Source organism: Amblyomma mixtum, chromosome 3 (genome assembly GCF_055824585.1).
Source record: "Amblyomma mixtum isolate Tamu chromosome 3, ASM5582458v1, whole genome shotgun sequence".
NCBI classification, from domain to species: Eukaryota; Metazoa; Arthropoda; class Arachnida; order Ixodida; family Ixodidae; genus Amblyomma; species Amblyomma mixtum.
The window spans coordinates 176974626-176990569 of record NC_143014.1 but is presented as its reverse complement, the minus strand read 5'-3'; positions in this window follow the sequence as shown (position 1 = coordinate 176990569).

Sequence of the window (15944 nt, the reverse complement as noted above, 5' to 3'; positions counted from 1 at the left end):
GCTGTCTTCATGACTATATGTTGGCCTCACACTCCGTCCACTGCTTATAAAGATACACGTAACCGCAGAATATGCCATCTGAAAATGACAGCAAGTGAATACATACCCAACAATTGTGAACAAAAGCATTTTTAAGCGGGAAGCCGTTTATGAACGCAATTTTTTCATATAATGTAAGATTTCACTATAACAATCAATATATCTGCAGATCACCCGACGGCAGTCTTGCATTTTTTTCGACTAACGTTTTTGTTGTCGTCAAAAGCGTTCCCCGTTTGTTTTCTATGGCAGTCTTAAATGTTCGATGAAATCGATGGAAACATTTTAAACGAAACACTTTGCTGCATATCAGAAGAATAAACCATTGCCTTCAATATTTCCATAACAGTATCTTACAATTTCCCAGTTTTCAAAAATTTTGTTCGAGAATGTTGGACATGAATTTAGAACAGGTGGAAAATGAATGCAATGCGAACAGCGCATGAACGGATAAAAATAAAAAAAAACGGCCTGAGGGCAAACCGTTATGCCTCCAAGAACTCCTCTAGGAAGAACAGGGCATTATTGCATCATAATACCTTAAGAAATAAAAAACAGGTTTTTACATCCGTGATACTTTAGATTTATAGAAAAGAAATTTCAAATAGTATTTCCTTTGTGTTCACTACTGTATATAGCTCGAGCACAAAGCTATCGAGAAACAAAAAAAACACTGGCGCCAAATTTTCTTGTTGATTTCCGACGTGTTAAAAATGGCAAGGAATACGGATAATACACAACCATACATAGGCAGCTTGTTCGTCACGCCACCGTGGGCGCTGCTGAAGTTCAAGGCCAAATCGATGTCGTGGAATTGCGTTTGCAGGCGTGACAATTAATGTCAAGAGCTTAACACCCGTCTTCCAGATGTGTTTGGGTGGCGTAGCACGCAGTTGTTTTTGCTTCTTCGGCAGCAGAGATCCTTCGCAGGGGTGAGCGCGCTTCCTGGGAGGTCCACTCAATAGGTAGACTTCCAGGTGCACATTGTGCTATTGAACCACGCGCTTTTCTTTTTTTGCCGGCCTTGGACATGCGCCATTTTCTAGGCTTCTCAAAGAGAAATATGCTTTAGTTCACATCTTTCGCCTTCGATCTTCTGTCCGGTTATTGCTTTGAATTTTTCTTTCCTTTTTCTTTTTTATGTGCGTTATTCTAAGAAACTGTGGCTACCTTTTTGTTGGCTATAGTTGCCTCCTCTCTTATGAACTGGCTGAAAAGTTTACCAAGGATCCAGAGAGAACACACACGAGCTCATAAAGAAAGGGCGCTGAGCAAGTACGCATCATACTGCCAGTTCTTCCTTTTTGCAGTGTTTACAAAGTTAAGTAAGGGAAGTAAGTAAGGGAGGCAAGTGAAACCCCGGCAATGATGAACCCTTTGCCCAGACGAAGACAAGTTCTCTTGTCGAAATGTTGGGAAGCACCCTGAGGTTTTCCCCTCCATTGTTCATTTCGAGATTATAAGAAGTAAGAAATTCATACTAAATAGACCTCGCCTGTAATTACTTTTTTTTTGTCTAATTTCGTTCGCGCATCATCAAAATCACTACGGTTACAGAGCTCAGAGCGAATGGTCACTCACTACTTCATTTAGCTTGAAAGGACAACTTTATGAAACAGTCACTTAATTGTGTTCGTGTGTTTAAAAAAATATTTTAAAGTGATGTGCCTTGGAAGGTGGACACTCATTCCACCTCATTCCTCATTCAGTCACAGGGGCGTAGCCGGGGTGCTTGTGGGTCTTCAGCCCCGCCCCGAAATTAATATCGAACTGTCACCGACCGCAGCATGGCCCAAGTACATATCGCGACTTCTGCTATCACAGTTTTGTTCTTGCCTGGATCGTCTGTCTTTCCGTGTGTAAAGTCTACTATCTGTGATTGCGCAAGACGTTTATTTACCTCGTTTGACGCATTAATAGAGTGATTTTTTCTTAGATACGTAGATTTAATAGAGACATACGTGTATTTAAATATCTTGTTGCGAGGTTCTGTGTATACATACAGTGACTTTGTTTCCAGTGACACTTTTCTGTGCTTTATCAAGTTGTACCTTCGCACCTCTAATACTCCATTTCTTTCTTCGCACTTCTAATGTATATTTTGCAGAACTCCTCGTTTATACATGTGCTCGCTGTAGCGACTAAAATTTCGGTGAAATTACTCGCAATACATGACCGGTGACAGCTGCTGCTGCGCAGTACACTGGAACGAAGGACGGCGTCACTGAGATTTTTCCCTGGCCATTGCATATGTACAAAAATGTAAAGGTTCTTGAACGACAAAGATTCATTCAAATATTTATCCTGTACTTGCTCATTTCATGGCCTTTAAGTTTTTCATATCAGCGGCATGCACTGCTTTGCTGGTTTCGGACTCGTATAGTTCTAGACCTCGTGCGATATTTTCTTTACTTATTAAATACGCAAAAACATGGAAGCATTGGTATCAGCTATTTCTGCCATGATTTTTAAGACATACGAATACATTCTTTTGTTGAAAAAAATACATATTTCACTTGTCTAGACAATGCGTAGCGTTATCTAATACACAATGGCATTGTCAATGGCAATACAGTTATTATTCTTGCGTTTGATCCCTCCACAAATTCTATGAGGAGGCCGCGCTGCAACATGAGCCCTGCCCCGAACAAAATTTCTGGCTACGCCACTGTTCAGTCAGCACAGTTGCCAAGTGCACGGTTATAAAGAAGCTTGCGCAGTCAATGGAATACTTTTGCGCGCCCCATGTACTACGCATCAATGTTTAAATAATGACGGGAGAAAAATGCTGGTCAGGCTCTAGACGTACTATTTCAAGCGTTTTTATAGTTCATGAGAGCTAGATGCGTAATTAGAATAAAAAACTGGACGAGTTGGTGGAAGAACATTGTAATAGAGGTGTGGAAAAAAACGCGGTCCGGTGTATCCGCCTTTCTCTTTATCCTGTGTCTTTAACGCTGTTCCATTCTCAAATAACTACGAGGAGTAATGGCGTTGTCTAACATCTTGAATAAACAGCGCGAACGAAGACGAGCACAAACGACAAGAAAACGGACGACACAGCGCTGACTAACAACTGAGGGTTTATTGCTGATCATACAAGTATAAATACATTGTCAAGTATAAATAAATACGCTGTCTAACAGAATAACCGTGTTTATTTCCGAGAGCATCGTGTTTCTTTAGCCCACTGCTAGCTTTCCGGGCGCAGCTTATCAGGCGCACGTGATGGCTGTCACAACAACGCCTCGCTAAGCGGTCCCGCTATTACCCATTCAACCTACCCATTCAATATTACCCATTCAATAAAAATTTAGGCAGGCAAAGTAGAACGATGGGTCAAAAAATTAATATGCAGAAAACTAAAGCAATGTTTATCAGTCTCGGAAGGAAACAGCAGTTTACAATTGGTAGCGAGGCTCTGGAAGTGATAAGGGCATACATCTACTTAAGGCAGGTACTGACCGCAGATGCGACCCAGCAGAGTGAAATAAATAATAAACGAATAAGAATGAGGTGGAGCGCATTACGCAGGTTCTCCCATTCAGGTCATGAATGTCAGTTTACCATTATCCCTCAAGAGAAAAAGAATGCAACAGCTGTATCTTACCTATTGGGCATAAACGTGCAGGCTTATGAAAAGGGTTCAACTTAAAATTATTTGAGGACAACGCACCAAGCTACGAAAAGGACGAAGATAGGTGCAACGTTAAAAGATTGGAAGAGAGCAGAGTGGGTCAAGAAACAAGCGTGGGTTAAAGTCATCCTAGTCGAAACCCAGAGGAAAAGGACTTGGGCAGCGCGTGTAATGCGAAGGCAAGATATCCGATGGTCATTAGGGGTAATGAACTGAATTCCAAGAGAAGGCGAGCGTAGCAGGGGCGGCATAAAGTTAGTTGAGTGGATCAGATTAAGAAGACTGGGAGGTATGTAGCCGCAGCTGGCACAGTACAGGGTTAATTGGAGACATATAGGAGCGGCCTTTCTCCAGCATGGGCGTAGTCAGGCTTATGATGATGATGATGATGTTGATTATGCAACAAACAATTACGCTACTAATTTCACACTTTGATCAACACCATCATTTAAAAAAATCCCCGATGCTTTCGTGATTTCCATTACTGCCAGTTTCTTTCATACGTACACAACAACGAGCCCGTTATTTCCATACCACTGTGCGCTTATATGCTAACAGACATGTAATCTCGAGTCCACATGTAGCTGTCTGCAATGCAGACGGAGCACACAGAGTACGCGCTCCAAGTGCACTTGCGGCAGTCCGTATAACTAATTAGGTGCGCTCTCTTTGCTAATGAAAAGGTGCAAAAAAATCTTATGCAGGTTTCTGGGTGCTCGTGCACATGCCTGGACTAATTTTGTCCAATAAACCCTTCGAGTGCACTGGCGCCGCACACGAAGTCACACCGTGTATTCAACTAAAGGCGCTAATGACGGAAATAACGCGGTGGAAAGTAAATGCCGGCGCGCATTAGCACGCCAGCTGCACATCCGCGTGCTGTTTCCGCACTCATGCTTATTAGGGGCTAATATACCATCGAAAAGAAACAAAGCAAAAGCGGAAAGCGTCCGATTCCGAACTCCTCGCCCTTTTGCCCTTTTTTCAAGCGAAGCACCTGAAATACGCATGGGGATCGATGTTTCCGCTCAGGTAATCACCGACTAAACAAGGACCATCGGTTCGCATAAACAAGAACTTCCCATTGCGCACTGCGCACTCCCAGCGTCACGGCTGGCACGCAGCTCCAGCGAGGAATTAAGCCACTGATATCCGGTGTAGAGGTACTAGCTTGGCACGCGCGCGTTTTGCTTTTAGTTCAAAAGCGATGAACGCGTTTTCGCATTCTTTGCTTTTTGTTTCCAGCGCTCCGAGTTACATAAGGTTTCCACTTGCAAAGCCGCTAATGTGTGGGCTGTGCGTCACGGCGTTCCTGTCAAATCGAAGACGATGTGAGGGCCGCTGACGAAGTGCGGGACTCGGCTCGTTCTCATTTCGTGGCCACTGACGATCAGTTTCCGTTAATAGAGCCCTGCTGTGTGAAACCCGCCGAAAAGTAGCCCAGCTTTCCTCTTAATGGACGACCCCCAGAGGTGGCTCTGAGGCCGCGATGTTCTGATACTGAGCACGACGTTCGGGAGTTGGAACACGGCCGCGGAGACAGCTTTTAGATTAGCGCGAAATGCACAAGAGCCCGTGCACTGTGACTCCGGCACCCGTTAAATAACCCAAGGTGCTCAGAATTATTCCGGAGCCTTCCAACACGGCGTCGCTTTCTTCAATGCATCTTTGGAAAGTGAAAATTTGGCAACCACATTGTCATAATCGCTCGTCATTATCTGTAAGCCTCTTTACGTTCGCATTAGGTTCCCATTGAAAATTATGCGTTGGCTCATTGCTTCAGCTGCCCTTAATTGTTTGTGGTGCGTCTATGACACTGCTGTCAGAAGCTTGTTGTCCAAAGGAACATGTTGGCGTGGACAGAGGAAACGAGTCCGATTCCGCAATATTTATGATGATTCCTCGTCAACGTGGGCAGCGAAAAAGCATATCGCAGGTCTCGTGTACGACGGACACGCTGTATGTTTTCCCTTCGACTTCACAGAAACGCTGTCCTCCTGGTCCATAGAGAGAGCTAGCCACTGCTTTCCGCATCATGTTTACAGCTCACTTGTGTGCTTTTTACCGAACTGGGACCTTCAATTTTTCGCACTGAATCGGCAAATCTTCGGCCGAAAAAAATTAATTTCTCGGAGTGTCGCTCTGTTACAGTGAAGTATCAAGGCAGAGGTTTGGGCTAGTTGGTGTACTTTCACGACAGTGGTAGAAAACAGCGCGAACTGGACAAGGCACACAAAAAATATGAAGACAACTCAAGCGCTAACTCCCAAATACTTATAACGATTCACGGATTGCATAAACAATTACGTGTCACTTTACCTGTCACGTTACAATACAAGCAATTTGAACTTATTTTGTCTTTTGGAAAAGTGCCATGTTATCTATCCTTCCAGAAGCGACGAGTATGTGAAGCAATCACTCGAGCCTACAATTTTTCTGTGATTCGCAGTTCGTCCTACTCTAGTGTGCGAATACTTGCCCGGGCACTATTCCAGACTCGATTATAATGAAACAACAGATCTCACTGACTGATCAATTGGTGCCACCTTATTCATTCCTTTTTTGTTGTCGTAAATCATTGTGTCCATTCTTAAAAATATCGGCGTGGTAACCACTCTTGGTGGTTGTACCACTGTAAATATATTTGCATGAATGGCTTTCATTCTAAATCAGAAAATAATACCTGGAATACGGAGCTGCAGAGAGCAATCAGAGAAGCGGTAAGCGCACATGCCGCCACTACTGCGAGAACAGACGCTTTACTGTGGAGGGGGCAAGCAACACACTCGCCTTTAATGAATGGCGGTGATCACATCGGGAAACGACTGCTTTTCTTGGGAAAAGGAAAGCTTTTCTTTAAGGCTTCGCAGGCTTCTGCCAGTCGAAAGCCAGGAGCCGTGTCAAGTAGTTTCAGGGATACCAGGCGGTTATTAACCTCATTTAACAATCGCACTGGAAGCTGCGCCTGTCCATGAGGTCGGTGACATGTTGCATAATATTGCCTGCGCTTTCAACTCTTAAAGCGTTATGCTATAGAATTGGACACGTTTAGAGCAGGAAGCCCAAACTTATAAGCCCTTTACTTGCACTGCGTACTGCAGCTTTGGTTTTGTTCGTGCAACAGAGATGGCACATCTTAGCTGTATTCTGATGTACTACACCGCTGACAACGCTCTATGAGAAAAGGCTTCTTCTAACACAAAAGCCTATTTTAAAAATTTTGTAAAGTTTTAAGTGATCACCTTCTATATGGTAGCTCAAGACAAATACGACACACTAGAAGACGGACCGAGCGCTCGTTCGGCTGCTACCTCTGGGAAAATTCTGGTGTCGGGTATGCCACTGCTGTCGATTCCTGCCAGAAAACCCTCGCGCTAGGCCCAAAGTTTTGCATCGAGCCACGTGTGCAACCTCTGGAGACGTTGTCTGGGACATCGCCCGACACGCCAAGGAAGATCAACATTGCCTGACAGCTATCATGAAGCCCTAGAAAGGAGGCAGCACTCGCTGGAGCTTCCCACCTGTTGCAAGGTACGTGGCGCCTAAAAACCTCCGACCTGTGATATCCGATAAATAAGTTTTTTTTCGTTATTAGCGCTCATCCCGTCTTCTAGTCTGTCGTCCTGGTAGTCTTGCCTTGCCATGTATATGCGAAACCAACTAGCCCACCTTCCCGTTATCTCTGGAGAATCCTTGGGCAAGTTAGCTTCACGGGCGCTAATAAACCATAATTTATGCCTTGATCATCTCTTGTCATTCCTGCTGCTCGCAGCTTGGAGCAGAGTGTGTTTTATATTTCCGCGAGGAGCCTGATGAGGTACCGTTGCCTAGCCAGGTCTCCCCAGTTATGCGCTGCCTGTGATAGTGGCCGCGGCCTTGCACTTTCGACAAGATATCACTCCCCTGCACACAGGAAGCAGATAAGTGAGAAATCGCAGCGAGGCGGCGAACCACCGGCAAGCGCAAGCGCTTTCGAAAGAATGAGGCATACCACAAACGGTAGCGCCGAGGGTGGTCAACAGGTACGCGCACCGCTCTGGAGCCACGCTCTCTGACCCGGCCGGTCTGTTCTGTTTTTCTTCCCGCGAGCTGCGCCGGAGTGGCGGGATAACGAAGCTGGCGGTGTCCGGCTACGCGTCGCGATCAACGGCCGGTCGTAAATGTGCGCAGTCAGGAAGGAGGCGCCCGTAAATCCATGTGGGGTGCCGGGGTTCTTCCCTGAGTAGCTGAGGGGCACGGTGCGAGAAGGACGCTCCCTTCACTTCGGACGGCATGAGACCCGGCGCGCCTGGACGACCCGCCGCTGTCTCGACTAACGAGCTAAGCAGAAGTCCAGTACATGTACCGCGCGGGTGGAAGTGGAGTCTTTTTGGCGGGTCAGGAAGCGCATTTTTGCTTGTATCCGTGCGCTCACGCGTTTTCCGCGAGGTGGGATGCGTCGTAAAGACTATCGACCGAGCTCAAGCCGCGAAGATGCAGAGTACCTCCGTAAAATGCGCGCGCACATACCCGTGCACAGGCACACATACATGCACATTATATATATATATATATATATATGTGTGTGTGTGTGTGTGTGTGTGTGTGTGTGTGTGTGTGTGTGTGTGTGTGTGTGTGTGTGTGTGTGTGTGTGTGTGTGTGTGTGTGTGTGTGCGCGTGTGTGCGTGTGTGCGTGTGCGTGTGTGCGTGTGCGTGTGTGCGTGTGTGCGTGTGTGTGCGTGTGTGCGTGTGTGTGTGTGTGTGTGTGTGTATGTGTGTGAGAGAGAGAGAGAGAGGCCAACAGCCACTGAAACCAAGAGACACAGGGGATTTTTTAATTTATTTATTTTGTGATGTTGTTCGATTTATAATATTACTGAATATGTTATCGCTTAAACCTAATTGATTAGAAAAGCAGAAGAAAAACAACCACATGCCGCCGGTGGGATCCGTACCCACGACCTCCGAATTACGCGTCCGGTGCTCTACCGCTGAGCTACGGCGACGGCTGTCAAATCTTCTGCTTTCGGGGGTATTTATGTTTACAAATAACCTAACCTTGAGAGTGTTCATCAGCGCCACCCACGTTCTTAACCGGCGGACGTAGCACGTCGTCCTGAGTGACGTGACGTAGAACGTCATCGAACGGCGAGGGTGGAAGCTGTGTGAGAACCCGCTTATGCTTCCTATGGCGTCAAGGCTGCCTGAACCGAGGCCCTCGCTAAGCAATTAAGTAAACAAGGGAAGGGGAATGAGGGGCTCGTTACAAATATGAGAGAAGCCAACAGCCACGGACACCAAGAGACACGGGGGATTTTTTAATTTATTTGTTTTGTGCTGTTGTTCGATTTATAATATTACTTTATATTATATTATAATATTACTTATGCGATTTATAAAAAATCGCATCCAACATGAGGTCAGAAGAGCAGAAGAAAATCGATACACCATTCTCCAATCCAATCAGCAATCTATGCATCAATCAGCAATACAACAAGTACATGAGATGGCCTCGGTTTTTCCATTGCTATAAATACTGAAAAAAATTATTCCCAATTTATACTTCTAAACGTAAAGCTTACTGAAAAATATGCCCAGTATTCTTGGATAAGCAAGTGATAAAGATGCAGACGCTATGCCGGGAAGAAAAATGGAGAATACGGTAAATAAAGCGATAAAGAAATGTTGCCTATGCACTTTTCTTTTTTTCGCTTCTCATTGCTTTATCATTCTATGCAGTAGAAAGCTGCAGTCATAACACAACACCCATGAGACACTGCACCTGTAGCGAGCCACTGTAGCGGTTGACACTAATAATTGTCAAGGAAGCAAGACAAGACAAGGAAGACAAGGAAGCAGATCGAGCAAGAAGATCGACGGGATAGGCAGTTTGTGTCTCCTTCATTTAAAACACATAGACTAACGACATAGGCTAGCATAGACAAAAACATCGACTAACATAAGCTAACACATAACGTGGCTTAAGGCAAGGTGTTTCGTAGAAATTCAATATATACTGTACTTGCGAGGTGCGTCTTCGCCGCGTTGAAGTGAGATCGGTTGCATGCAAAAACGTAAGTGTAAAGCTGGATGACTGATCATGTAAACGCTATCGTTAAACGATGCGCGTGTGCAGTATGGACGTCACATGACAGCTCTTACGTCCGCGTGCGACGTTCCGACAGCCCCTTTTGAGGCTAGACAATTGCTCGCCCTGAAATAAACGTGTACACAACGCAAGGTGCACCTTAAAGGGGCCCTCAAATGATTAATGATTTCAATAGGAATATTCTAGTGGAACAGATCCGTAGAGGTGGTCTATGTGGGCACTCGAGTCAAATTTGAAAGCTCTGCATAGACCCTATAATTTAGAAATAATTTTTAAAAATCGTTGCTCGTAGTAGTACCTCGATACCGATGAGGCCAGCAAACCTCACTGCTTGTCCCCTACCCCGATAACGTCAGTGGGCAGACTGGGCGAGCTTGAAAGCTGGCTCTTCTGCCCACTGACGTCATTGGGGCAGGGGACGCACGTCGAGCTGTGTCGCCCTAATCGGTTGCGAGCTTCTGCGAGCAGCGATTTTTAAAATTTATGTCTAATTATAGGGTCCCCGCAGAGCTTTCAAATACAAGTGCAGCCGTAAAAACTTATTTCACATTGCGCATCGATACGCATAACTCCTATGTAGGAGTACTAACGTCTTTAAAAACGTTCAGGCAATACAGTTGTTCCGCAGAAAAGAAAAACCCAACTGAGCAAGACAGCTCCTACTGTGAGACCACAAAGACAAGTTTCTGTTCTTTGTGAAATTGGCTGAATGCCACAGAGGCCCTGCTAACTCTTGTAAGTTATGAAGGTTGGAAAGTCATCCGAATCCGAATGTTGGTAAACTGGCGTGACAGGAAAGCTAGTATTCCACGACCTACTGCCGCTGCTAGGATACTTGTTCGCGAAGAAGAAAAAAAAACAGTGTTAACCTCATGCACCAAGTGCGGAGAGAAAAAAAAATCCACTGTTGGATGTTGGCCCACCCTGTTGAATGGCACAAAAGTTTGCCCATTGGAAAAACAGATCAGACACTCCGTTCTGCTTTCAAAAATTGGAATTTCGATTTAGCCTCGAGTCGATACCATCGTGAGCCGCCACCCACAGGCCACAATGAACCAATGCCCTACCCTTTAGCAGCATTCCAGAAACGCCGGCACCAGTACCAGTGGCGCCATCTCCAAGCCAATACAAACACTTTTACCATGAACACTTGGTGAAAAATGGATCATGCGTAATCCCCGTGGTGCCATCTATGTAAGGAAGAAATCACTCTAGCAAATTACTCCCAAGCACACAGTCCCAACGTTGACCGTGCTCCCAAGTCCTAACACGATAATTCCAATAGCAATAAGCATGGCAATAAGTAAGTTTACCGCCGTTTTTCCTCAAACGCCGGCTCATGCTAATCGATTCGTGGGCAAAGAATCGTTGATTTTCTGCTCTGAACAAAAATCTCTATAATTAGCAGTCAACAGCGTAGAACGGAGGCTTGAGCGAGTTGCTAATCCATTGTGTAATACAGCGCGAATTGAAATATAATTCGCGAACTGGGCGATATTCAAGGATTCGAAAGTATGAAGCTTCTAGGTGAAGGATGCCAAGTAGTTTTGCGCTAGCATTTGGAATGGCGACTCGCCTAATGAGTCTCCTGCTTTCCCTCACAGCGTCCGAGAAGTGCGAAGAAGTTCGGTGGCGAAATCATCGTTCTCTAAATTTCAGATTGCCGCTGCCTTCTCCCACATGCTGCTGCGGGTCGTCGGATACCGCCAAACAACGCTTCGTAGGCTTCACCTTCGGTGGAGTTGGTTTTCTTCGTTCAAGCAACATCTTCTTCGCTTGAAACGTAGCGCCGCCGTGCATGACGTCTATCGTTGTCGCCTCTGCCCGGGGCTGTGCGCTACGGAGCAGCCAGAACGTCGAAGCCGTTTTATTCGACTATTACGTCACCATTTCAAATGCTATCACAGGAAGACTTCGCTTGCTTTACCTCCAACTTTCACACATCCCTTAAACCTCGTCGAATTCTAAAACATTTGAACTTCTCCTTAAAGACACTAGAAAAAAATACATCCACTCGGAAATAATGAAAATCTTATCCTACGTCAACTGGTGCATGTGAAGACCTTATCATTGTTCATACAAAAAGTTGATCTGCTGCATCGACACTAAAACCGAAAGCTCACTTATACGCACTTCCATTCTTTTTCCTAAAGTCGTTTAATATGACACCTCTCGAGTCCCATTATCCTTCGACCATTGCATATTTCCGGGAACTGGGGATCATCTGCCTCAATGCACTGTGAAGTTTCTTGGAAGCGTGCATGTGTGCCTTTGCTCACGGGCGGATTTATCGGCGGCTCTTAGAGGGAGCCGTCCTATTTGTGTAATCTATTTCCTGGAACTTTTTCGTCGAAAAGCATCCGGGCAAATGTAATTTTCTGCAGGAAATTTGTTACCTGTGGGGATGCGGAGCGCTCTTAAGCACACCCCAGCTTGTGCGCTTTGAGTCTTTAATTCAGGCAACGGCGTGTCTGGCCCACATATTCCTAACCACTGGAAGGTGGAATTCTGTGTACCATTACTCCTGTGCATACCACGAACTTGTTGACATACCGCATCTCGCGTGTCTCAAAGGGGTTTTTGCTGTTCACTTTATGTGCACTGTACTGGCGTTGAAGGACAATCTGCAATCGTAGCCGCACGGCGCCCTTTTTTCCCCTACCCATGAAATTGAGCACTCAAAAGCCCGCCCAAATGAACGCACATCCTCGAGGGCTTCCATTCCCACCTGTACAACACCCTCGTTGGCAGGCAGGATAAAGCGGAGAATTACGGTACACATGACGCCGACAAGGTCAGTTTACATAGGTCTCAAAGGCAGAGCTCGATTATGGTCTAGAATCAAGCGCCAGTGACATCAGTTAGGGCTGTGGAACTGAAGCACTGAAATGAGTTTAGTGGACAAACATAAATAAGAGATAAATTGCTGGTTGCATATTTTTATTTTCTAACCATTTAAAACTGTCCTAGCTCAGGGTTTTTGGAATGTCAGAGTTGCGTACATTTTGCTAGAAAATACGTCTGTTTAAGAAATATATATATATATACTATATATACGTTCGCGTTCTCGCAAAGCAGCGGCAGCGGCTCTTATGCCATCCACTTTGACCGAGGTCGATTTGTTTTACAGCTAGCTGCCGGCCTTAGTTAGCTTGTGTAGGTCTTCATCATTTCATGAATTAGTTGTATGCGGCTGCTTACCTTTTCAGCGTCAATTTTAAGTGCTTGGTTGCTTTTTGTCGTCCACTATGTTCTCGTCGGGTAAGTTTGTGCGCTTGCTTTTTGCCATACCAGCCACAGTTCCAGTAGGTTTTGGTGCTGCTGCCTTCGAAAGGATGGTGTGGTTCGAGACTAACAGCCCATATCACGCTAAGAACTATGCTTTGTTTGAAAGTGTCCGAGTGCGAACTGCTCTGCTGGCCTCACACTGCGACGGTAGTGTATTACAATCACTCTGGCATGCCGTTTTCACTATGTGGCAATAAAAACTAGAAAGTTGCCTTATAACGCCAGTATGGGAGGTGTCAGATGTGACTTTCGGATGATCACTTGGTATTTCGCACGAAAGAGCCTGTTGCATTGTGGACTATGTTCATTCTGAATGATTGTGCTTTGTGTTGACTTTACTTAGTAAAATAATGCATTAGGATTATTTGTCCTCGTGGCGAACAAATGCTATGACGAGCGTGCACTCGGCAGTGATTTGAAGCATACACATGCTTCATATCCCTCTAAATTCTGAACACGGCTTTCATAATAGAGAGATATGTAGCACTATCTCATGCAAATACGAAGTGAATGCTGCTTTGAAGGTTTGCTCAACTTACATGTTACTGAGTGCTTGAAGCTTCAACCGAAAATAATTTTGTACAGACCAAGTTTTTTAGACGTTACGACGACGTGATACTGCCCTGTTGTTCTCATAGTGCTGTATGTAACATGTCATGGTCTCTCCCTTTGCAAAATTTTGCATGCTCATGTGGGAAACAGCGCCCAAAAAATGAGGACGGGAAGAAAGTAACACGTACGCACGCTGACTAACAACTGATCACTTTTATTCGAACGCATTGAAATGTATTGCAGGAAAGAAAGAAGGGTGACGAGAAAGATACATGAGCGACACTACAGCATACCCCACCATCACCACTACTTGAATGGATAACAGAGTGGCTAATAGTGACGTGTCAAAGGAATTAAAGCAAAATAAAACACAGCACAAAACACTCCTAGCCTCCAAGGTACATGATTTCTTTTTTTTAGTCATATCGAAGGTGTGCAGACGCAAGTGTCTCCTTCTTGATGTAACCGCAGGGCTTCAATTATCTCCCTTGTGCGCGGGTCTCTGCACGTTTCTATTGTTTTAGTCTTGACCAACTAGCTCAACAATGAGCTCTATTACAGCTGTAATATGGAATATGTATGCTATTCCTCCATGTGTGTTCGGCACAGAATAGTTTTTAAAGAGGTCAGCTCATTTATTGAAATCTTCCTGAGTGATCTTCTGGAGGTAGTGCTTGCTTGCACGTTTCCTATGACTGCAAAACTCACTATTCGTATTTGTTCACTCTCCCGTGCCTTCCTTTCCTTTCACATTCTGTGAGCGCTTAATTTTATTTCATTTGTTGTGCATAGCTTTTCATTGTATTGGTAAAAATATTTGTCCTCCATGTGTTTGTAAAGCAGCCATAGTTTCACTGGGAAAGTGCAGCTTACGGCATGATTATGTCATGTGTGTACATCAGGCAATTAGCTCGTTCTCTGCGCGTGCAAATTTTATATTCATCTCGTGGGTTAGTTCAGCAACCTCTTGTGCCACTATTCCGATTATTGTGTGCTCTGGATTTCAACTAACAAATTGTGTACAGAATACCCGTATCATGTGGGAAAATTTATTATGGGCAGACTGGAAGATGCCTCAACGTCCGCCTGAGAGAGCACGAGAGGTCGCTGGGGACGTCTGCCGCTTCTTCTAATCTCGCTCTGCACTGCCGTGACAGCAGTAAGGAAAATGACAGCGTGTGTACTCCTGACTTGGGGCGTGCTGACGTCGTCTTCAGGCACAGGGATCAGAAGTGCCGGGAAATAGTAGAGGCGTATCTGATCGCCACATCGCGCATTCCATGCGTTGCAAAACCTTCGGTGGCGTTACACCAGGTAGAACTGGAATATCTTGATAGTACTGCGGCAGTGCAATGAGGCTAATGCGCACGTGTGGTTTGGTTTGCTGTTTCTGTTTTGCTGTTTTTGTTGTTTTGTTGTTTCATGCTTTGTACGCCTGCGCGTGCTGGGTTGAAGCCTTTATAACCACGAGTTTCCTATTAAAATTTTCAGTTGATAGTCAGCGCTTCTTTGTTTGCGTGTTTCTTCCCCTGTCTTAGTTTTTCGCGCTGTACATAATGTTGAATTATGACTATGATTGAAAATTTTACCTATTGTCTTTTTTTCTGTGAGCTAAATTCGATCGACAGAATTCTTTCACAACCCATTGCTCGCAAAATCGGGTGCTCAAGAAGAGGTCCCAAACAAGGAAATACAACTATACTAGTAACTGTACCTCTAATGCATTAAGACAAATAGTTGGGCTTGTTGCACGTCAACACTTTGAAATGCAGTGCGACACACGAGGCGAAAGGAAGGAATATGACACAACGAGCGCTGACTATCCAAAAATAGCGCCGGTAGTCTGCACTCGTCGTCCGTTTCTTCGTCCTTGTCCCATTGATATGTTTTGCCGTGCTTGTAGCGTGTCCCACCAGGCATCGGGTCCAGGAGCACCGCCGCAGTGCCGAAGGAGGAAGGGAACGTGGGCCGGAGACGGGGAGTAGGGGAAGTGAAGGAAAAACTGTATTTACATTGTTACATGATTATTTACATTATTTACATAGAGCGGGACTGAGAATGGATCTCAGTGGAAGGGGAACGTCTTCGTCAACCGTAGTCGACTGGAGCTAGCAGGCTTCTCTCGGCCACACTCACGGCCGAGTTAAATATCGTTCGGTTTCCCCAGATCCCTGGCTGGGGAATAATGGTCGACGAGCACTGTCCAATCGGATGGACCGAAGGGGACGTTCTTGTTACCACCCACGGCTGGGCAGGTGCGGGTTTTTTTCACTCTCTCGCAGCTGGGTCGATGAGAGGGGGAGATGCTGACTCATCCAGCCCTGCGGGAAAGGAATCTCC